General features: G+C 34.9%; 1 non-coding gene across 1 annotated transcript; it reads left to right on the forward strand.

Annotated features, from left to right (window-relative positions):
• The first annotated feature begins 16,680 nt into the window (after window positions 1-16,680).
• Window positions 16,681-16,788, forward strand: LOC123392605. The gene has a single exon (XR_006607337.1). It is a non-coding gene; the product is annotated as a U6 spliceosomal RNA (small nuclear RNA).
• The last annotated feature ends 2,262 nt before the right edge of the window (window positions 16,789-19,050 follow it).

Raw genomic sequence — 19,050 nt, forward strand, 5'->3', positions numbered from 1 at the left:
GACCATGATCTTGCTGACGGTGATGGCTACTATATCACAGGAAGGCTGGGCAGAACACAGAAGTTAGAAAAAAAATCAAGAATTTTCACTCACACTTTAAAAATTTTGTCTGGACAAAGACCTTGACTGTGATTATTTGCATATGCAATTGACCAAGAGTAATTGGAATTTTATTGTATTTTTCAGGGAATTTTTTTGTTTAAAAGAAACTTAATTTGACCTATAATTAAAAGCCTGAAACAGTCACCATGACCAAATGATATCAATAGGAAATGGGCTACAAAATTTCTACAACCCTGAAGAATGCCAGCCTCTGCAATGTGTATCTGATATATACAGCCATAGAGAGCTATTGAATAAACACACACTCCTTTCCTTTCTCCTATATTCCCAAAGACAAATCCAGGGACACAATGGGCAAAGGGCTTAAAAAATCTTCCCAAAGAAAAGAATCTAGTTTTTATACCTTAAGTTAGCTAGGAAACTTGCCTCCATGGCCAGAGTAGTCTTTATTTTTCACGTTGAACATTATTTCCTATTTAGTGTATCCTAATTGGCTATCAGCTAATGTATTTCTCAGACGCTTCTTCTCTGAATAGAATATCTATGGGTGTACATAGGGCAAAAATCTTGTATTCCAATTTGTAGATTTCAAGATTGTTCTGGGCCTTATTTGGATTTGTTGGGGAGAATTCCATGTCACTCAGACATCTTGAATGTTCAGCTGTTAATAAATGTAAGTAAATGAATGGCATCAGTGTTGCTTCCTTTAGGGAAAGGATGAAGGTGTTACATACTCAGAAAGACAAATATCTGTTTATACACCGGTAGCCAAAAGGACAGGCCACAGTAGAGATTTTTGCTAGACTATCACAAAAGCTATTCTCCCTACCTTTAGATGACTGATTTTTTCCTAGGTGCATAGGCACACGGAATAATGACAATGACATTAATAAAATTTAAAAATTCTTAATGTAACATATAATTTTAATTGTGTTATCTTTATGTTATTGAATTATAAGTACTGTTTGTATATTTTGATACTAGGCTCTCATTAAATATATGATTTACTTATTCTGTCCTTCTGTAGGATATCCAATGACTTTCCTCAGTGTGTCCTGTTAAGGACTGAATTGTGTCCCATTCAGATATATATGCTGATGCCCTAATTCCCCATGTGACTGCACTTGCAGCTGAGTTCCCAATCTATGCTCACAGATCAGGGCTTTCATGTACATTGCTTATTGGCCAGTATGTATTTAATAGACATGAGGGAGGTTTAGTGTATTCTTCTGGTTCCAACTTTTTTCTAGTATCTGATTTCTAACATAACACCTCCTTATGTAAATTAGTCCCTAAAGGTTTTAACCTAAGCCAATAAATTTCATGTTCTTAGTTTCTATTTTTAGGACATCAAGTAATAATTAATGACAGTCATAATTACTGGCTTTTCCCTTTGCATAAACCACTTGAGCAAACAGAATTCAATAATAAGATTATGAGGATGCTCAGGAATTTATAGTAATTTTGTTTTGTCTGAAAATGCTGAGAACAGGCAAATAAATATGATCCTCACACTATTTTATGGAATAATAGGAAAAAGAAAATAAAAATAGAAACATATTTTATCTTGTTTTGTAGCACAAGAGGCAATAATAAGTACCTTTAGAGTTTCTTCAGTTTAGAATAAATGTGACAAGCAAGAATTTTGAAAAATTTATTTTCTTTGTTTATTTTGCTCTTTCTCAGAGTAAATGATTTATTAACAGTTAAAATAAAAAAAAACTCTACTTTAGATTTACAAAGATTTTACAAAGATTTCACATTACAAATGAAGTGACCAAGGAAATAGATCTTTAAAAATTAAATTTAATTGCTTGAAAATGCATGAGCTTTGAAGGAGTAATTAAATTGACACTGAAACTACCCTTCAAAATTTCATATCTTTATAGGAACTTCATAGTACAATTCATACCATTAAGATTTAATCTTCTGAAACACTACTGGAGAGAGACGAAGCTCTTAGATAGCAAGCAATATCAAAACATTGGAAGTTCTCAGCTATGAAAATCTCTGACTGATCTCCAGCAGAATTTGGTGAAAACATTATCATTGTGAAGAGATTCATGGAAAATACTCGACCTTCTGCCAAACTGAAATTCCTCAATATCAGCTACCTTCTGCTAAATGAGTTGTTATGTGTTACCTCACCAAAGGAATGGCAAAAGTAATTTATGACTATTTTAGAATATGTACATCAGTGATTTGCATCATTAATTCACTTTTTTTAATTATGTGGAGGATGGGCAGAGGGAGAGGGAGAGAGAGAATCTTCAGCAAGCTTCAGGCCCAGCACAACCTGATCTCACAACCCTGAAATCATGACCTGAGCCAAAAATCAAGAGTCAAACACTTAACCAGCTGAGCCACTCAGGTGGCCCCTTTATTCATTTCTTAAGACATTATACCACCAGCTCAAAGGTCTTATAAAGAGATGTTTGGTGATGTTACAGTATTCTCATCAGCCCTGTGTGCTTCTGATTCAGAATATTGCCTGGGAATCACTAACTCCGAGTGTAAGAAGGGATAATGGTTATAATTCCAAATGAGAGGAAATTGTAGAAAGGTTTAAAGTAACTTTAAAATGTTATTTAGCAGAAGTGAGGTTGGATGTCAGAACTTCTGATCACATTCTTTTTTTTTTTTTTTTTTAATTTATTTATTTGACAGAGTCACAGCGAGAGAGGAAACACAGCCGAGGGAGTTGGAGAGGGAGAAGCAGGCTTCCTGCCAAGCAGGGAGCCTGACTTGGGGCTCGATTCCAGGACTCTGGGATCATGACCTGAGCCGAAGGCAGCTGCTCGACAACTGAGCCACCCAGGTGCCCCTTCTGATCATGTTCTAAGCAAATTTTCATATCACCATAGTGGCTTCCATTTGTTCCTACTCATGAGTGTTATAAGAATCAAAACAAAAGATTACACAAATAATACAAGTTAATCTCCCCCCAGAGGAGAAAATGTCCCTTTGTTATAAAGAAATTTAGGCTTAAAGGATACAGATGTTTTCCCAGATCATAACAGCATTTGACAGCATAGCTGGGAATGAACTCTGCTTTCTGACTCTATATTTAGTTCTCAATCATTATTTCTGTTACTGGTTTAGAAATCATTGATAGAACACATACTTTGCTTCAGTCCTTTTGTGCATCTTCAGGTCACAGATCGTTGGACAGAGACCTTGCCTTCAAAGATTTTCTTTCCCCACCAAGTGTATTTTATTTTCCTCATTGGAGATAAAGCATAGTTACTGAACCATTATATAATGGTTTTCTCTTATCTATACTGATACTATTTTTCAATCTCCAGAAAGTTCACATTCAAGCACAGATTTTTTTTTTCCTGCATGTATCAAAAATACAGTAACTTTAAATTGGCTATATTTTCATGTATTATTTTTAAAGCCAAGAATGTAACTCTAGATTAAAATGTCCCCTGGTGCCTATAATTCCATTAATAGTTACTTTAGTTTAGTAAAGTTTGGGGGGTTTTAATCACATAATTCTAAGAATTATTTAGTCATAAATCATACTTTTCTGTACACTGAGGACCTGAATTAATTCTTCATTCATAGAGTAAAAGCACTACTATGAGTATAGATTACATAGAAGCTAACAAGAGATAAAAATGCCTTCCTTGTGATATTTATGTTTTTGTGGAGAAGACAGTAAGCAAGAAAACAATGAAAAGCGATATTTCAAATATCGATGAGTAGTATTTTGTGTAAGATGGTTTTTCTCCTATTTAGACACTTTTTTACTCTCATTTTCATTACATAAAATATATTAATGACTTTTCCTTTTCTATGCTCAGCATATGAATTTAGAAATCAAACACGCTTTCATTTTACCTATAGTGCAACATTAATGTCAAGAACTATTCTGAGTTTGAATTGCATTACTTTCTTAAGTAGCATTTGTTTTATCTATAACATAAGGAACCAAGAATCTTCTTCTTCTTCATAGTTCACCCATCCTTCTCTCAACAAGGAATTTAAGTACCAAAGGTGCCAATCCTCTCCTACGCCAAGGTAGAGTTTCTGGGATTAGTGAGCTGATTCATGCAGAGTAAGCCTAGCAGCAAAAGTATCAAGTTCTACTAATCATAATAATTCCAGGGCATTTTTTTTTTTTTAATAAGAAGATACAAGATGAAACTAGAATGTATTGATAGGGTTGTTTTTTTGTTTTGTTTTGTTTTTGTTTGTTTTTCTGTTGTTGAGGTAGGTTTGAGATGAGAGGTTAAACTCCTACCCTTATATTTATGAGTGAGGAAATCACCCCAGTGACCATTGACTGGTCACTGGCATCCCACTAGCACCCCCACCCCCGTGACCACTGGTGTCAGCACTGGCCATCTTCGTTCTCCCTGTCAAAGTCAGCAAAGAGGAATCTGAGTAAGAATTCCATTTCCAGCAAGCAAAACTCTGAAGCACCTACAGCTCAAGAAGGCTAAGGATTAAAACTCTTTCTTCTAAGAAAGGAAAGGACTTCAAGATAATAAAAATAAAAATGATGTCAGACACTAGAGGATTGAAGGACGTGGAAAGTGGTGGTCAAACACACAGAGGAAAGAGAAATTTTGGAGAGAAGCATCATGTTCAGCTTGGAAGCTGGTGTACATTACCAGTAAAGGTTTCATTAATAGTCTAAGTGAAAAAGCTTGAACTGTATTGTCTCATAAGGAGCCACTAGACACATGTGACTATTTTAATTTATATTATCTGAAATTTTAAAAGAGTTGAAATTTTAGCCCCTGTGATATATTACCTACATTCCAAGAGCTCAACAGCTACCATGGTAGTTCATGACTACCATGTTGGATTGTGCATCTATAAAACAATTTTTGCTTGCAGAAAGTTCCATTAGAAAGTGTTAAGCCTGTTTAATAAGAGAAAAGGGGCAGGAGAAGGAGAGATGAGAGTCATTACAGTCTAGAGTTCATGAAACAGGATTTTTTTTTTTGGCAGAGAATTAAATACATTTTTCATTAATAAAACATAAATCATAAGGTTATAAGTAAAAGCAGATATAATTGGATATTTAGCCAAAGGCAAAATTATGGCCTTTTATACCATTCTAAGCAATTTTGAATTTACACATTAGGCCAGGGCATATTTCCAAAGTGTTCATATAAGTAGGATTCTATGAAATATAAATTGAGGGTGAAACAGAAAAGGGAAGAAGGTGTTCAATTGACAAAATAATCATGAGAAAGAATTTCTGCCAAATCTTTTTGCAAACAGACCATTTACATGAACATATTACATCTCCCAAGATGTGATCTAAAAACTTACTTGAATTTATTTTAAAATGGAAATGAAACATCTGCCTGGATAGATGTTCCCCCCTTTTACTCAACTAGTAGTAAGCCCTAGACCACTATTTAAAATGTGTGGTTGCAAATAATGAGGCACTATAGGACTGTAAACGAAAGAGTGTGTTGGGTAGCCATTTATTCAAGAAAGATACCTGGCAGTAGTGTGAAGGATGAATTTGAGAAGACTATGTAGAAACACTCAGTTTTGAAAGTCACTTCATTAATTTTTTCATGAATTATGAAATGGCTCATTTAACCAGGACACAACAGCAGAAGCAAAGGGTATGAATTTCAGAAAATGTTAGAAAACAAAATTGTAGAATATGACTTAGAGGAAATGTATGCAAGGAAAGGGGAAGAGTCTAACATGCATCCCCTTTTAGGCACTGGATGATGCCCTGTCATTTCCTGAAATAAAGCATTTTAGAAAAATGATAAAGTATTATGGTAAAATGCAATCTTTTATTTTAAAAACAAGATCATTTTAAATCATTGTATATATCCTAATAGAACTAAGTAGTTATGTTCACATTCTACCTCTCTTCTTCTGTCCCAAGCTGACTCAGATAAAATCAATTTTTTCTCACTTCTTTGTTGTTATTATTATTATTATTATTATTACTATTACTATTATGCAACCAGTACTGAAAACATTAATATATGTGCCAAATAAGGCCGCTGCCTTCGGCTCAGGTCATGATCTCGGGGTCCTGGGATGGAGTCCCACATCGGGCTCTCTGCTCAGCAGGGAGCCTGCTTCCCTCTCTCTCTCTCTCTGCCTGCCTCTCCATCTACTTGTGATTTCTCTCGTCAAATAAATAAATAAAATCTTTAAAAAAAAAAAAAAAAGAATGTCTGGGACAATACAGGGCGTGACAACACAGCAGTGCAAAATATTTAAAATAATGTTTGATCTTCCTTTGATTCTCTGCCGGGCAATAATTTCTTACCAGTTGTTCTTTTAAGGCCAGCTGCATGATCTGATATACTTCTCTCATTTCTCTCTATCCTCCACACTCCCAAATTTCTGTCAGTGGTTACACAGAATAGATTAGCTTCTGTCTATCTGCTTCCAACCATGATCTCAGAGTTTTATGTTTTATTCCCCAAAAGATTTGTCTTAGGTAATTCTTCAACCACAGATCATTCCCTTCTAATTACTGGGGGGGGGGGAGTCCTTTTTTGGTTCCCTCCAACCCAATTATAGTTTTAAATTTCCTGATATGTTAATACTTTGACATATGCAATACCTTGACAATTTGACAATACCTTTTTTGACATATACAATTTCTTTACATATACAATTTTTGTATATGTATACATATACAATTTTTGACACATACAATTTCAATACCTTTTTTGACATATACAATGTCTTAAACACAAAATTTGTCTAGATTAACCTGATATATTTCCAGGTCAATTCCGACAAGTTAGTTTATCATACAGACAAAACTACTAAGTCCCCCAACTATTAAGTGGACTCTGGGTGACAGCTTTACTAGACTTCTACAACTAATCAGCTGGCATCTCCCTGTTTGGTACCTATCGCTCACAGATTTAACATCTATAATTATTCGTTCCCTTAGGAGAATAGAATTACAGATATTTGTTCTGTCCTTTATGATCCAACTGATTATACTTCGTCAAGCCTGAATTTGTTTGGATATAATCGGTGTTTCCTCAGCTGGTGATCCTTATTATTTTTTTTCCAGATAACTGATTATACACACTGTTGTGACTCCTGGCAACCAATGAATATTAGACCACTTGATTAATTAGTAGCTATGATCTGCCTATTTATATTTACTGATATTATAAGTCATTTGTTTTCCCAACGAGGTTTTAGATTCTCCTTTTAACACCAGTTTACTGAATGTGAGTTGCTTTCTTCCTTCTTTTGTTTGCAAACATTATTTAGGTGACAATTAGTGTATACAAATATGCTTTTATAAAGTCCAGATTTCTCTATTCTCAGAAATGAGTAAATTATAACTCATTAATGATATAAAATACCTATGATGTTATTGCATTTTCTTATTTTAAAATAAACTATGTTCTTGCATTTTTTTTCTCTGTGAATTGGATGTACAGATGCAAGAAATACCCTAAAAGAATTTAGCTTCTATCTCCCCTTTATAATTCCTATCTATCCAAGAAGCTTATTATGAGGAATAAGGGAGATAGTACTAATTAGATCAATTTACTATATTGGCCATATTAAAACCAAACAAAAGTGAGATTATGGATGAATTCCTATCAAAGCAATTCCATAAGAGAGGAAATTATTCTTTCTAACTGAAAATAAGAAAGTATTAACTCCATTTAAGAGATTTTTCTAGGGGTGCCTGGGTGGCTCAGATGGTTAAGCTTCTGCTTTTGGTTCAGGTCATGATCTCTGGGTCCTGGGATTGAGTCCCATGTTAGGCTCCCCGCTCAGCGGGGAGTCTGCTTCTCCCCCTGCCTCTGCCTGCTGTTTGTGCTCTCTCTTTCTCAAATAAAAACATAAAATCTTTTTAAAAAATTAAAGATTTTTCTAACTGGAAAACACACTGTTCTTTTACTTCCTTAAAGCCTTTTGCTTTTTTTTTATTTTTAATTTATATCTGGCTACTACCTTGTCTATCTCTCCTAAATTTGCATGTAAATAAAGCCACAGACTGGACTTCATTTAGTAGTATGTGAAATTATGAACATACACATAATTGCCACAAATAAATATCTATGGAAAAATGTGTCCTGATCATAGAAATATTTAAGAAGAAACTGAAGATCAACTCAGGTTTATTATGTCATTTTGGTGATTGAATGAAATTTGATCATAAGACATTAAACTGTGATATTAAAGTATATTGAAAACGGGTATGTTAACAAAATTTATAATTTTGTGCACTTGTTTGAATGTTTTCAGCAATACAATATATATGTTATATAAATATTCAAATGAATGTAATGCTTTTTCTTTTTGTCTGAAGTCAGGTGCTAAAATTTTAGCTTATATCCTGTAACTATTCCAACATCTGTGTAGTTAGGTTATCTGCCTAATTATATTTGTGTTTTCATATTCTAAAATCAACTACTTTGTGACTCATATTTGTACTAGATATACCTAAACTTTCAATTTTGTGGGAAAACTTTCTGAGAATTCAACAAAATTAGATCCCAATCCCATGCCATCCATTCCTGTAGTGGTTGATATTGGTAGAACAGAAAGGGAAAATGTTCTCTTCAAAGTTTGATCCCTTCATCTTATGCAACATAGCCACTGGGCACATTTGCAAAGTGGAGATGGACATCGGTAACATAGATTATCAACTATATATAAACCCACCTTAAGTTTGCATATATGCAGATTCATTATCTTCTGAGTTTTATAGACCACAGTCTCATTCCTTGTTACTTTGATTTCTATTCTCCATTTTTTCCCTTTGCATTAATAAGTCTATTATAGACTGGTTTCAAGTCACTCATCCTCTTATGTCTCCCCCAACTCTTATTGAAGCCAACTGTTGAATATTCTGCATTAGTCAAGCCTCAAATCTTCCTCCTAACTCTATCAATGCCACTCTGTCCTGGACACTCATCCAATGGTGAAAGTGGATCATAAGATATCTTGAGATATTTCATTAGCACTTTATCATTACCAACAACCTCATTAAATCCTTTGGAATTTGTTTTTCATAATTTTATTCATGATCTAACTTAATGCTCATATTCATTTTTTTTCTTTTGTGTTCCATAGCAATTTATGATTCATTTCACTTTGGTACATCTCATTTAGTTGTTGTTAGCTACTTGAAAAATAGATATTTTCATGAGAATTTCTAATAAACCTATATGTCATTGATTTAATTAATTGCACCAATATTTATTGGCCATCTTCTATTTCTAAAACACTGTACTAGGTGCTTTAAGAAGTATTGAGATGAATAAATTATTTTAAAGTTCAAAAAATATATACACCTTGGTATATATGCAAGGGAAATGAAGTAAGGGTCTAGAAGAAATATTTGAACGGCCACGTGTATTGCAGCATTATTCACAATAGCCAAGGTATGGAAACAACATAAGTGTTTGTCAACAGATGAATGGATGAAGATGATGTGGAAAGTAAATATAATGGAATATTATTCAGTCACAAGAAAAAACGTCCTGCCATTTGCAACAACATGAATGAAATTTGAAGGCATTATGCTAAACAAAATAAGTCAGAGAAAGACAAATACCTTATAATCTCACTTATATGTGGAATCTAAAAAAGCCAGGCTAAAAGGAACAGAAAGTAGAGATGTGGTTACCAAGAGTTGGGGACTGGAGAAAATATTGGCCAAAGACTACAAACTTTCAGTTATAAGACAGATAAGTTGTGGGAATCCAACGTACTGCCTAGTGATTAAAGTTGATAATACTATAATAAATACTTGAAAGCTGCTAAAAGGGTAGGTCTCAAGTATTCTCACCACACACACACACACACACAAAAGAAATGGTAGTCTCATGACCTGATAGAGGTATTAGCTAATGCTATCATGTTAATCGTTTTGCAAGATATAAGTGAGTCAAATCAACACCCTGTACACTTTCAGTTTACACATTGTTATATGCCAACTACATCTCAATAAGGCTGGGGGAAAATAGAATATATACCATTTAAAAGGATAGAAAACAGATGTAAGTTACAATAATATAAAGAAGAAAGTAAGACAGGAACATTAAAAAAAAAACAAAAAACAAAAAAACAAAACAAAAAAAAAAACTCCCAAAAGGTAGTGAGGGGACTTCTAATTTGATGAACTAACAATAAATAAACAAACAAAAACAAAATAAAAGATCAGTAATTTGAAAGGATATGTGCACACTTATGTTCATTATAACATTATTTACAAGAGCCAAGACACAGAAGCAACTTAAATGTCCATTGATTGATAAATGGATAAAGAATATGTGGGGTACACACACACACACACACACACACACATACACACACGCGCACACACATTTAGCCATAGAAGTATTACATGGAATATGAGTCATAGGAAAGAATGAAATCTTGTCATTTGCAATAATATGAAAGGACCTAGAGGGTATTGTGCTAAGTGAAATAAGTAGATAAAATAAGACAAAAACTGCATGACTTCACCTACATGTGATAGTGAAATCATGCCTACTTGTTGGTTAGCCACTTTGATTACCCAAATGGGCCTAACATAATTGTGACGACCTTTCTCAGAAGGATAGAAGATGAATTGGAGTCGGTGGAGATGGTAATATAAAGTAAGGGCTGAATGATACATTTTGAGGAAGAATCCGCAAGCCAAAGACTACAGAATTGGAAATGAAAAAAAGCAAGGAAATGGATTTCCCTCAGTGCCTCCTGAAGGAGCCAAGCCTCCTGGGCACATTTCCACTAACCTAGTAAAGCTGATTTTAGACTTCTGACTTCTGGAACTGTAAGAGAATTAAATGTGTGTTATTTTAAGTCACTAAGTTTGTAGTATTTTTTTTTTTTTAACAGCAACAACTAGAGTTATTTTCCTACATCTTTCACTATACTCAAAGGTCTGTGAAAAGTGAAACAACATGATCTCTCTTTTCCATTTTTATTTTATTTATTTATTGACTTATTTGACAGAGATCACAAGGAGGCAGAGAGGCAGGCAGAGAGAGAGAGAGGAGGAAGCAGGCTCCCCGGATAGGGAGAGCCTGAAAAGCAGAGAGCCGGAAGCGGGGCTCGATCCCAGGACCAAGGGATCATGACCTGAGCTGAAGGCAGAGGCTTTAATCCACTGAGCCACCCAGGCGCCCCATCCTTTTTTTTTTTTTAATCTTAGTATCTCCGGAGTCTGGCAATGTGTCCACTACCTGGTATATACTCAGTACTCTGTGCATCTTTTATTAATTTAAAAATCAAATTTATTAAGAATAAAGGGACACAGGTGAGAGTGCAGGTCATTGGATTCAAGAAGCCTAGGTACCATCTTAGTCCTAACAGTAATGAGTTAGGTAATACACACGCATTACTGAACCTCTCTGGTCTCAGTTCTTTTCTTATACAAAGCTAGATATGGTTGTAGATGGCTGTTTCTTTTTCCAGATGAATCTCTGAATAGTCTCTTTAAAAAACTAGCTTTGAGAAATATTTCCTATCACATTTCCTGTACTTGGGAATCACATTATAATATATTTAAGTATTTTAAAGAATCTAGAGCTCATAAAATATTTTAAAGTGTGTATTTTCATTACTTGTCATAGTATTGAAATATATACAACCGAGAAAGACTTCCTTCCTTGTATCTTCTATTAATATCTGGTAAAGTCAATCTTCTGCTAAATATACTTAAGAAAACATTGAACAAAAATCTTATCAAAAATCACTACCATATCTTAAATATTATGATTGATCTTGCTGTTTAAGTAAAGCAGTTTCCTGGGCGCCTGGGTGGCTCAGTGGTTTAAGTAAAGCAGTTTCCTCTGTTTCAATTATATTTTAGTTTGGTATTTCATTAGATTTTTGGAAAACATAAGAAACATACTTTTAACAATTCTCTACATACCCACATCCTACGGGATCCCAGAACAATGAAGTTCTTTCAGGTGGACCTTAGCTAAAAGATGTTAGAACTATGGTAACCTGAACTATAGAGATACTAAGACATGAATAATGGTTTTCACAGAAGTTATTTTTTTTTAATTTTTCAAATAGAGAAAATTTTTAAAAGTTAACTGCAACATTGCAACTATATGAAGTTAATAAATAAATTGAAAGTCCTATAATTCCTAAAACTGTAAGTTATTTCAACAGATTATAAAACTTCTAAGGCAATTGAAATCTCTGCTAAACATAGAGAATTCTACACATGTGAAACCCGTTATTCCAGAGATGGTAAATCTGGAAATGTCACTGATACCCACATAAAATTTTGGATGACTAATCATAATATTTAAGGCAAATTTCACAGGGATGAATGTGCCCCTAAACAATTGCTCCAAGGAGTTACTAAGTAGGACAGAGAAGATTCTCTGAAATCACCTCCAGAGGAAAGATATGGAGATAAATTGGCCATTGGAGATTTCTTATTCCTCTTTCCAACATTCAGATGAGCTTTAGACATGGAACAGAATAGAATCCACACACAGCAGTGCTGCTCTGTGTGCATAATGTGATTATAAAACTTTCTTCAAGTAACAGTGAAAGGGCTCGGCATACGGGTAATTACAAGCAGGATCATCTAAAGAATTTACAAAGACAGGAAGCCTACAACCGAGAACGAATGGGTCCATCAATAAGGCAAATAACACCACGTGAGACAACAATTACAAGGCGGAATGGACTTATTTAACAGCACCTGGGAACTTATCCAGGAATATTTTGTTTTCTCTGAAAGAACATTTATTGTGCATAGAAAATAAGGCAATTTTCATGACTAATTCCTAAATAGAGGGAATGTTCAAATGTCATAAAATTATACTTCCTCTAAAGCTAAAAAATAAAGTGCCCTTCCAATTTTTTTGACTAATAAAGTGTATGTGATTGGTTTCTTATTTTCTTTGATCAATTCTTATAATAAAGGCACCCATTTAAATGTACTGTCAGAAATTTCAGTGATTGTATTATGATGACAGAATATTATATTCATTCAATTACAATATGCAATTACCAAACTTGCTCAATATTAAAGTAAATGCCACAAATATTAAAGGTTAAAAAATTGCCTTTCATTTCAATTTCGGTTACCAATACATGAGTCAAGTTGTAATTTTGTGTCAAAACTACTTCTTTTTCTTCTGTATATCTTAGAGTATTTGCTTGTATATGCACAGAGCTTGATGAATGGTTATTAATTATTAAGTATAGATATGTTCAGTGAACTTGTCCATTTTGTAAAACTTTGAGAAATGCTTATATTAAAAAAAAAATTCTTCAAATGTCTTTGAAGGACTTGATATCCAGTATAACTTCATGCATTCCAGATTGCACACATAAAAAAGTGAGAAAAAATCTTCACAACAAATGAACTTGTCTCTGAGATTTCTGTACAGCTATTAAACCTATAAAATGGAGCCATATCTGCAAATCTAGAGATGGATGTGTCTCTCTGTGGAAAGGGAGGAGTGCCAAGATTGTAACAATTTTTAATGTGTAATTACCTTAGCCCTTGTCATAAACAGTTTATGCTTACAAAGAAAAGGTGAAGGGGGTAAATGCAGAAGGAAATAATAGTCATGAGTACTATACAAAATAGAATAAAGATATAAAAAGTGGCAAAAAACTGCTCCCATAATTTTGCACAGTGAATATATGTCAAATTTGTCTGCTTATTGACTTCTGCCACTTAGCAACTGGTGTTCAAACTATTAAAAACACGATTTTCTCAAAAATTGCAGTATAAAAATCATTTTTTACGAATTAATTGCTTGAATTTAAAATTATTTTCTTCTATACACTTACATATTCGAAGTCTTCACATCTCCTGCTGAAATCCCGTCTCTTAGTCTACACCTGGATTTCCATTCTCACATTGTTAATGTGCACATCTAAAGGCTACTTGATAATAATTGTTTTTTAAATTAACTCTTCTTCCTCCATTTCCTATATCAAAAAATGACATAAAGCCAAAGAATTATCAGAGACACTTCCACTGCTTTTTTGCTGCCCTAATCATTGAATTAGTACATTATCTCTAAATTATAGCTTGAGTTTGTCTTCTCCTCTGCATCTGAAGCATCATAGTCTAAGGTTACAGACGTCTTGCCACCTGGATCACTGATCTGGCATCAAATGGGTAATCCCTGCCTCAAAGGCTACACTGATCCACTAACATCTTCCCAACATTCTGACAGTGATTTTTGAAACTGCAGTATGACTGTGTCATTCCCCTGCTCAATATCCTTCAATAACTTTCAACCACTTTCAAAATAAAGTTTGTATAGAAGGAAGATGTTAAACCATAATATTTTTGGTCCTGGGAATTTCTAGATCCTATCTGATTCAAGGCTTCATTAGCCATAAAATAAAAGGTATTCCATGCTCTATGAGAAGGGCAGGGTGTGTCTGATAATGGAGAGGTCATTTCTTTTCTCTGAATATTAAGACAGCATATATTCTCTGAATATTAAGATGGTATACTAAATGTCCAGGCAAGAAAATATCCAAAAAGCATATGCTTTTGATGTTTCAGGTATTTTTGAGGAGATAAAGGAGGATTTCTCAGAATTCCCAAAGTGGATTTTCGTGATATGTTAGGATAAGAGCCAAGTCCTCTGAGACCAGAGAGGTTTGTTGTTGTTTGTTTTGTTTTTCATTGTTGTTTTAGTCTATAGGGAGGCTGAGAGTTTCAGAGAGCATTCAAGTGAAAGAGAAGAGATAAATGAATACCATTTTGGTTGCTAAAAGATGGTGGGACAAGGAGGGAAAAAGAAAAGACAACAGTTTAGGTCTATCTTTATTCTCAGACCTAGCCAAGGGCTTGGATTAAAATCAATTGGTTATAGGACTAGGAGGCTATTTTCTCTCTTCCTCCACTGCAATGCTGAGACTGTGCTCTTCTCAAAGAACCCTCGAGTTGCTCTAACAATAATATGACGTGCAAGCATAAGAATGTGGATGCTGAGGAAAGTACTTACACAGATGGACCTGAAGTATTTCTCCTATTTCTCCTTACACAATATACAACAAATAGATCATCAAACCATTCCCTGTGCCCTGGTGGGGCAACGATATTAGAGCTGAGAATGCTAGATGGAAGATCATGGGGAAAAAGTCCACATTAGGAGGAGTGGGATGAGTTGGTAGATACATGGACAAGGATGGGCCAGCACTAAGCTGCAGGAACACAGGAGCACTCATGACAGCTACAGAAGGTCACCACAAGGGAATCATTAGGCATTGGTCATGACGAGCAAGCAAACTTCCTGTGATAAAAATGGAGCACAGCTTCTATGACCCTGGAGAAGTCCTGGGGCCAGTGTGAGACACGATAGCACTTCCCAGGGATATGAGAAAACCCAGAGATCCTGATGCTCTTTTGGAAAGGTGGATCACAAGAGAAGGACTCCTGAAAGGTAAGAAATGATAACATGTCAAGTAAGAAATTTTTCATTGACAAGATCAAACATACTCCCTGTCACTGGGAAAAGATATCTATTATAGGAAATAGCACATTTTTAGTACTTCTGATATGCAATGTAACTATTTTGACCCCGCTCCAAGATCAAACTGAAATACATTATTTCAGTCATCAAAAACATCTTAATGGAGGCTCAGGGGTGCTAGGGGTACAACTAAGCAAAACAACACTGCTCATCTACAGTGAGTTTGTGGAAGATCAGAGAGCACAGAAAAATAACCGGTTAAATAAAATAAGGTATATAAAGTGTGTGTGAGAACCCAAAGCAGAATCACTGGCCAGATCAAGAGTTGTTAAGTTAAGGCGAATCAACCTGTTATTTTTCTGCATGCCTCCAACACACTAGTTAGAGTGAATTTCTTAACATGCCGTAGTATTACTAAGGTCTCAAATTTTCATGCGTTTGATCCATATACAGAACTATCTGTATTAGTTTCCTATTACTGTTTAGAAATGAACACAAATTTTGTAGCTTAAAACAACACAAATTTATTATGCTATAATTCTGGATGTTGGAAGTTCTAGAATCAACTGAGACCCTCTTAAGGTTCTTGAAGAGAATTTGTTTCCTTGCCTTTTCCAGCCTCTGGAGGCCTTCTGTCTGCTTTGGTTTCTGGGGCTTCCTTCCGTGTTCTTTGGTTTCTGGGGCTTCCTTCCGTGTTCTTTGGTTTCTGGGGCTTCCTTCCGTGTTCTAACCTCTGCTTCTGCCTTCACATCTGTTTCTTTCTGACTTGATCTTGTCTCCTCATTACATGAACCTTGTGGCTTCCCTGGCCTTCAGTTATGTTTCAGGACCCCGGTCGTCACATCTCATGATCCTTACCATAACCACATCTGCAAAGTCCCCTTTGGCATTTAACATAAACATATTAACATCTTTCAGATATGGTCATTTTTGAGGGGTGGAGGATGTCATGCAGCCTAGCATCTCTGCAGAAAGTTCCCTCTCAGTCCTTTTAGAATTATTATTATTATTATTATTATTATTAAGAATAGACCGTAAAAGAGAGATGAAATAGGTAGGTAGGGAATGAAAAAAGGAACAATAATAAGATGGAAGGAAAGAGATAAAGAAGGAAGAAAAGAAGGAAGAAAGGAAACAAGTTAAGCTCAGATTATTATGGTATTCAAAAAAATAGTATTTATCAATGAATTGTTAAAAATAAGCCTGTAACATGCTCCCTTCAGCAACATATATGCCAAAAATTAGAACAATACAAAGGAGATTAGCATGGCTCCTGCACAAGGATGACATGCAAATTCTTAAAGCATTCCATATTTTAAAAACAAATAAAAGAATAAATAAATAAATAGAAATAAGCTTGTAGCAAAAATTATACTTATTTTGAAAGGACAATTTCAAATGATCACTCCAAAAATATTTATTTACATGTATAAGGAATCATTCAAAGCAGTCTTATGTCATCTTTAAGAATATATCTAAAGACACTTTTACTTTTCTAACACAGAAGCTAAACCAATACCAGCTGGATTAAAGAAAATGAGAAATGTAGGATGTTCCATAGAGGATCCTTAACTCTACAATATTATCCCTCAATTTGTCCTTCTGAGTCAGAATTACTGACCCACAGGGCATGGTGGTAGATACATTATTTTAACATTTTACATAGCATGGTCTAATAAGTAAAACCCATCAGCTAACATAAAAGGCATTCCTTGTTAAAAATCAGATATAATGTCTGCTTATAGGATATTATCCAAAGCATGACTCTTGTTAAATAAAAAGTCACTTTTATCTGTATATTTCATCCACAAAATGTACAGTCTCTAGGACTAAGTAGGAAAGTCATAGTTTCTTATTGCATACAATATTTGGTCAATATATCTTTCTTTTTAAAAATTCATGCCATGTAGGTACTCAGTCACGGGTTATATGTATACAATTTTCTCCTAAAATACAGTTTTTATTGAAGAAGTCATTTACTGTTGAGATTATATATGTCTCTGATATATCTATCTTTTAGTGCCTCATAGAAAAAGTAACTCTTCATTTATTTCCTTATTGAAAGAGAATCCAGCAAATACCTTTAGCTGATTCATCTTAGAAATATCTGTACTCTCATCTGGTATATACCAAATCACCCACACAGACTAATTTGTTCTAATGCTCTTCCCTTCAAAGTTGCAGTGATATTTTCAATTACTTTTAAAGCAGTATTTGCTGAGAAAGAATTGCATTTTACTTTATTGCCATATAGTTTTCTAGATACTTCTGCTTTTCACCATGGGAGGAAGATCAAATGCTTCTCCAGCGATATGTGATGTTTTGTATTTTGCTATTATATATTAAACATGAAGTCTAAATCTTTTCATTACACTGGTAAGATAACCAGTAAACCTCAATGGGGACAAAGGCTTTCATGGTCACTGTTCGACGCTTTCCAAAGCATTGTCAAGGCTTCCATGTATTTTGTAATTTTTCTTTCTTTAACATACACTTAAGCACATCAGTGTCATCTTTTCACGTCTCTACTCCAACCTTCAGTGGTTTCTCACTCAGGTTTAATTTAAAGTTCTTCAAATCAGAAGATACAAGGCTCAGAATAGTCTGACTTTCCACTCCCAATTCCCTGAACTAACCTCTCACTAACTCATCTCTCTGTCAGCCATTTTGCCATCTTCCTTTCCAGATAAATGTATCCGGCTCTCACCTCTGAGCATTTGCACTTCCTCTGTCTGAACACTGTTCCTCCCCACCGAGAATGAGTAGAGCTCATTCTCTTACCTCCCTCCAGTGTCACTATCCTAACTGCACTTTTGAGTATGGCAAACACCCCCTCAAGTTTTCTTTTCCCCTCTCCAGCCTTAATTATCTCCTAACATAACTTGTTACATGATTTGTCTGTAAACCTCTACTGGAAAGTGAGCACTCTGAAAATAGCATTTTTTTTTTTTTTAATGCTCTCTGTTTGTATTTAACTTGGGGAACCATGAAGCATAGAACAGTACTTACCATCCAGGTAGTGGATGTGTTTTATTGAAACAATTTCTACTGTTTTATTTTTTTTTTTTTTTAAAGATTTTATTTATTTATTTTACAGAGAGAGATCACAAGTAGGCAGAGAGGCAGGCAGAGAGAGAGAGAGGAGGAAGCAGGCTCCTGCTGAGCAGAGAGCCCGATGCGGGACTCGATCCCAGGACCCTGAGATCATGACCTGAGCCGAAGGCAGCGGCTTAACCCACTGAGCCACCCAGGCGCCCTCTACTGTTTTAAATAAGAGAGGTTTTGGCCATCTCTTGTCTGGATTTTCACAATTACCTTCGTGTGTGTGTGTGTGTGTGTGTGTGTGTGTGTGTGTGTGTTTGAGTCCAAATTTTTTTTTATTCTTTTTATTTTTTTATACTATTTATTTATTTGAGAGAGAAAGACACAGAAATAGTGACAGAAAGCATGAGTAGGGAGGAGAGGGAAAAGCAAGCTTTCTGCTCAGCAGGGGGCCTGATGTGGGCCTTGATCCCAGGACTCCGGGATCATGACCTGAGCCAAAGGCAAAGGCTGACCAACAGAGCCACCCAGGTACCCC

The sequence above is a fragment of the Mustela putorius genome, unplaced genomic scaffold, assembly GCF_011764305.1.
Source record: "Mustela putorius furo isolate JIRA1106 unplaced genomic scaffold, ASM1176430v1.1 tig00000589_pilon_pilon_pilon, whole genome shotgun sequence".
Lineage (NCBI taxonomy): Eukaryota > Metazoa > Chordata > Mammalia > Carnivora > Mustelidae > Mustela > Mustela putorius.